Here is a 6,000-nt window from a genome sequence, read left to right on the forward strand (position 1 = left end):
AGCATTTGTCAGTGTGCATAGGAAAGAAATTAAATAGTATTTTTACCTCTGTATCCTCTGGATTACTGAAGAGCTCAAGAGGTAATGAGAACATTTTTCTGGCTGTGTTTTAGGGTCTAACCTGCAGCAATCTTCTACTGAGGTGCCAATGCTCTTGTCCCAACAACGTTCCATTTGAGTGAACTTATTCCAGGTTTACACCACCACACTTTGAAGAGTGTAAGGTGCTGGAAATCAATGTCTGCTTTGTGTTCCTGTGACAATGGTTTGCAGTTGCCAAAACTACAATCCTTTTCCACAATATAAATAAAAATTGGACATGCAGGGTTAAGATTAAATGTCATTCCGTTCCCTTTCAGCCCTTGTAAACAGCAGGCATTTGGAAGAAAAAGGAGGGATCAGGAATCTAGGAATCAGGAAAGGAGATAACATGTCCTTAGTAGGGGAAGAAATACAAAACCTGGATTTCCAGTGTGATAGAAAGCAGCCTTCTGAATCAACAGCGTCAAAAAGTCACTATGTTCCATAGAAGAAATGGGCATTGGACAGAAAATCTTTCCAGAACTTCAATTTTTCCTGTGAAATTGTGCCCCGAAAGCTCTCTGTTCGGACACTCTGACAAGGTGCTCTCCTAGGTCAGAGGAGCTTCCCAATCATCAGATTCTAATTTCCAGGTGCTGGCGAGGCCAGAGCTGTCACATTCATATTCTCTGAAAAACCCCTTCACCCAGGATTTTTCTCCTGGGAAGCTGAGAAGCCTCAGAGAAAAGGGAAACAATCATCATCTCATTTGCTACTCCTCTGTTTTGCTCATCTGGAATGTGTTTGGAGATTGTTTACCAACAGGTGATTGTTCCATTGCATTCTGTTGTGAGTTGTTTTCACTCTTTGGCCAATCAGTGCCAAGCTGTGTCAAGACTCTGGAAAGAGTCACGAGTTTCCATTATTATCTTTTAGCATTCTGTAAGTATCCCTTCTGTATTCATTAGTATAGTATGTTATTCTTTAATGTAATATAGTATCATAAAATAATAAATTAGCCCTCTGAGAACATGGAGTCAGATTCAACATTCCCCCCTTCATCTGGGGGAAACGCAAATACAACACAAGAGCTGCGCTTCCTTGGGAGGAGATGGCACTGGCGTGGCGCGGATTTCCCCGCGTGGTGCGCGAATAACCAGAGGCTCAGCACGCCCAGTGAGGGGTTCCAGTCTGCAGGATTGGCTTCTCAGGAGAGACAAACCCACTGCTAACAAGAGGTTTACTCACAGCACTCAAAAGCTGTAGGTAATTGCTCATGTTACGCCACGGGTTTTGTTGGAGACATGAAACTGAGCGGTGCTCTGCGTCAATTCACTTTTATCCCACTCATCAAAGGCAGAATGAGCTGTCATTATTTCCAGCATAGGACAGAGGTGAGAAAAGTGCCTTGGGTGGGACTAACAAACAGGAAAATGCTTGTTCTTTTTTTTGTTTGGTTTTATTTTGGTTTTTTGATAGACAGTTACACCACAAAACGCTGCAGAAGACTCGTGTTTTCCAACCAATAATATCTTAAAACACAAACCCCATTGATTTTGTGGAGAGTACAAGTCAAGTCACAATAGGATTTTGGACCTATTTTTAAAAATAGAATGTGTTGATCAGCAGTGTCAACAAATATTTAAACTATTAGGTATGGAAAACCAGATTGATGGTATCTGCTGTTTTAAACCTTTAGGGTTCCTAAAGTCACTCTGCCATCAAATTTCCTTTCCATTCATAGTTTAAAAATAAATTTAATTAGAATTTTTAAGGTATTCTCTCAGAATATGTTTGCACTTTTTTTTTTCAGGAAAACCATTTTCTGTTGGCAGCATGGTTTCAAGATCTATGTTGCAGATTATTAAAGCAAATGTGGCCTCCCCTGGTTAATTCACTAGGAACTGAGTCTGTGATAGTTTTCCTATTTGGCTGCCTTTAAAGACTCTTTCAGCACATTCTGAAATATTGGGTAAAATAGCTGCTGTTATCATATGGATGTTTTCAAATTTTTGATAGAAACTAGAACATTTGAATACACATTTTTCCAAATACGCAATATAATTATGAAGGGGGCTCCTATGCTGTAAACGTCCTGGCTTTTGTGGGGTTAATTTTTTTAAATTACTTTTAATCTATTGCATTTGTCTCTTTCCTTTACTGTATTGTGAAGTTAGTCTTTAAAATCTGGTGGTAAAACTCCAACAGTTTTCATCAAAAGAGAAGGAGAAAAAAGATAAAGAAAAAAAAAGAAAGAAAGAAATTGCACTGGTTCCAGATGACCAGAAGGCAAAAAATGTTGGTGGTCCTGTTCTCTTTGGTGCTACAAGGAAAAAAGAAGAGTTTTTATTTCTATTTAAATGCTTAGAAGGTGGGGGGATTAGTCTATCAGATACAATCTCATAACAGCTTTGGAAGAGGTTGTAAGGGAATGACATTTCTATTAGCATTTGGGGGCTATTAAAAACGTGTCATTACAGCAATATCTAAAATATCACCAAAATGAGCATTTTTCATCGCAGAAATTTGTGTGCTGTGGACTGTGCAGCACAGCAAAACCACTTTCTCAGCATTGGATCTGTTTCTGTTTGGGCTTAAATATTTTTGGGAGGAGAGGGAGGGAGGGAGGGAGGGAGGGAGGAAGGAAGGAAGGAAGGAAGGAAGGAAGGAAGGAAGGAAGGAAGGAAGGAGGGAAGGAAGGAAGGAAGGAGGGAAGGAAGGAGGGAAGGAAGGAAGGAAGGAAGGAAGGAAGGAAGGAAGGAAGGAAGGAAGGAAGGAAGGAAGGAAGGAAGGAAGGAAGGAAGTGGCAGAAGGAAGGAAGGAAGTGGCGGAAGGAAGGAAGTGGCGGAAGGAAGTGGCGGAAGTGGCGGAAGTGGCGGAAGTGGCGGAAGGAAGGAAGGAAGGAAGGAAGGAAGGAAGGAAGGAAGGAAGGAAGGAAGGGCATTTTTAAGGTTAGCAAAGGCCTCTAAGATCATTGATTCCTCATTGATTCCAACCATTAACCCAGCACTGAACCATGGCAGATGGCCATGACTCTTTGCAACATTCAAGGACATTTATGGTGCTGTCCATTGTGAACAAGGAATGACAAATCCAGCTCTCTCTAGAAATGCTCCAGAATTATGGATGCATTCTTATATAAAGTATCTCTACAGATGTGGACTGGGAAGGGTTTCCAAAAGAAGCTGAGAATCAACTCAGTGCCAAATAATTTCTCCCCAGAGAAGACATAGCTCTGTTTTTGCACTTCAGACTCAGATTCAGATTGTGATCAATTCCTACTCCTCCCCACAGTCCAATTTAGCTTTTAATGAAATTCTGTGAATTCAAGGTGAGGGATCCTGTTTTCCAAGTCAAAGCTTAAATCTCCACTATTATTATGGTATTTACAATCGCTTAGAACCCACTTTTGCAACAGACGTACTCTCACTCTTACGTTGCAACAACTACTTCTGGCTTTAATGTCAAGTTAATTTCTGATCTGTGAATACATTTGTGAATGTGGATGTGTGCTGTGTGCACATATACATTTAAAAACTAGTTTTTTGAAGCACACTGGGAAAATGAGTGTGATCACTCTCTTTCTCGTTACTGGGTTAGGATTTTGTTCTAGAATCAAAACCTCCTTGTTCTTGGGAAGCAGCAGTGAAGAAATTGTTCTGTTCAGGCAGGCTGACTCAGAGCCTGCACTTTTGTTTTTGATGCTAATAGAATCTAAATTGCAGTGAATCAGAGGAGTTAAGTGGAATGAGACAAAGGGCATGCTGGAAAGACTTGAGTCAGTCACATGCTGCAGTCACTGTGGCTCACCTTGAGCTGATAATACTTTATAAGAGACTTTAAAACACAGGGAAGTTATTTTGCACTTTGATGACTGTGCAGTACATATTTTCCATTCTCTGGTTGCTGTCCATGCAATGGACTGTGGAGTAGATGCTGAAAAGACCATGCTTCTCCAAAAAAAAAATTCATTTGCTTGGGTAAAAAACTGTGTTCTTGCAGTACATGTGGGCTTATTCATTGTTGTTATTTCTAAGGATGCCAGTCTAGGTCACAAGATTCAGTTACTCATGTGCAAATGCATCTGGAATGACACATCCTCTGTCCAACCACTTCCTGTGAAATTAGATGTGAGCAATACTGAGGAGCATGTCAGAGATGGGAAGAGATGGAATGACTCTCCCCAGGGCTTGGGCCTGGCACTCTCCCCAACACTGTGTCTGTTTGCAGCAGATGAAAAGGGAATTTAACCCCACAGTGCATTTCTTGATACAGAGGCATCTGGCTGGACGCTGCACATTCTGCACCTGCATTAACGATCTTGGTTCTTTGTGTTTTCAAAGGTTTACCTTCACTGGATCCACATAAAATTGGTGTCTGTTGTCTCTCTATCATTTCCAGAGCCGTGCTCGTGTAGCTGCACTTTGTGGCATGCAGAGAGTCTGGGAGGGCTCTGCCTGCTCTCACACAAGGCTCCTGAAACCCACCTTTAATGGGTCACACTGAATGTGTGTTTCTCCCTTAATCATGCCCATTTTTGGATCACAGGAATCCTGGGCTGAATGCTGTGTAAAAACTCCTGTTGGTGTTTTGTATTTATCCTGTGAGGCCACACTTACATTTACAGCTCGTTCCATAAGACCTACCCAGGCCACAAATAAATGTTCAAAATCTATTCTGAAAGAGTGCTGAAAGCACCAAATATCTTAAACATGAGACATTTTCTTCTGGTGCTACCCAGACCCTGTTTTTACTTCCACAGAACAAACCTTCCCTCTGAATTACCAAGTAAAATTCTCTTTTTGCTGTGGCAAGCTTCCTTTTTTTCATACATCAAGAGAAACACTGCAATTAGGCCCAATGACCCAATGTTGTTTGGGAAAATGAGGAACTACTAAGGGCACTCGTTATGAAAGTTCATCTGATTGGAACTGATTAGGAAGCAAATCTCAGGACGAAAGGAGGCTTTTGTGAACTTTTCTTTGAAAACACATTAATCCATGATAAGATAGGGTGTGATACAGAGACTATTACTGTTTTGACCTCTGGTAACTCCTCTGAAATAATTCAAGGGATGAGTTTGTCAACATTAATATGTAATCTTTAATTATAGGCAGAATTCAAATTGATTTTATTTTGCTCATCCTCACTTTCCCTTCTCTAAAAGCCCAGAGGCCAAGAAAAGAAAAACACTTGTGTGGCATTAGTAGAACTTGCCATGAGTGACAATTTCACTTTCTTCCCAGGTCATACCTCAAAGCAAACTTGACAATCTGCCAAAACCCAGTCCTTAGCAAACCACTGGTGACACTGCTACGCAGGGAGGAAACACCAGTGGTGAAAATCCCAAGTCTAAAGAGAACCTTTGCCCACCATGAAGGGAGTAATGGACAAAAATTTCTCTCAGGAATTGAACATCAGATCTTGATTCTTCCTTTCCAGACCATTTAATCCATCCATGCACAGATGGGCAGATGCCTCCTCTCACTTCATGAACTCTTCTCTGCCTCTGTGCAGGACACAGAACCATCTGCAGTGTTTATTTAGATATCTTTGCTATTTTCTCTGTTTGCCATATTTTTTCCTTTGTATTTGTGCCTTTAGTGGTGTCATAATCTCAACTCTTAGTTTGAACTGTATCTCTTTATCTAGTCAAGAAAATTTTCTCTGGTTATAAATTTCATGAAAAGCTCATAGAAGGTTTTTTTTCTTCCACTAGCCCTCCAGCTCAACCAGCCTGGGGTCAGCACAGAGCAAGAACTGAGCCAGAATATAGCAGGTTTATGTGTGAATTTTAAAATAATTTACTGAGATAAGACTCAAAATATCACCTTGCAGATATAAATTTGATAATGGCACAATGGACCCAGGTGGAACTGAAAAAGGAGACATTCTGGGTTTTCACATATTAAGTAAATTTAATTTCATGTGTTCTCTCGTTGCCCTTGCCTGTGGGCAAAAAGGTGAGAGGAGTTGTAA

This window comes from Agelaius tricolor, unplaced genomic scaffold (assembly GCF_023055355.1).
Source record: "Agelaius tricolor isolate 1412-34295 unplaced genomic scaffold, bAgeTri1.0.p SCAF_53, whole genome shotgun sequence".
In the NCBI taxonomy this organism is placed as follows: domain Eukaryota; kingdom Metazoa; phylum Chordata; class Aves; order Passeriformes; family Icteridae; genus Agelaius; species Agelaius tricolor.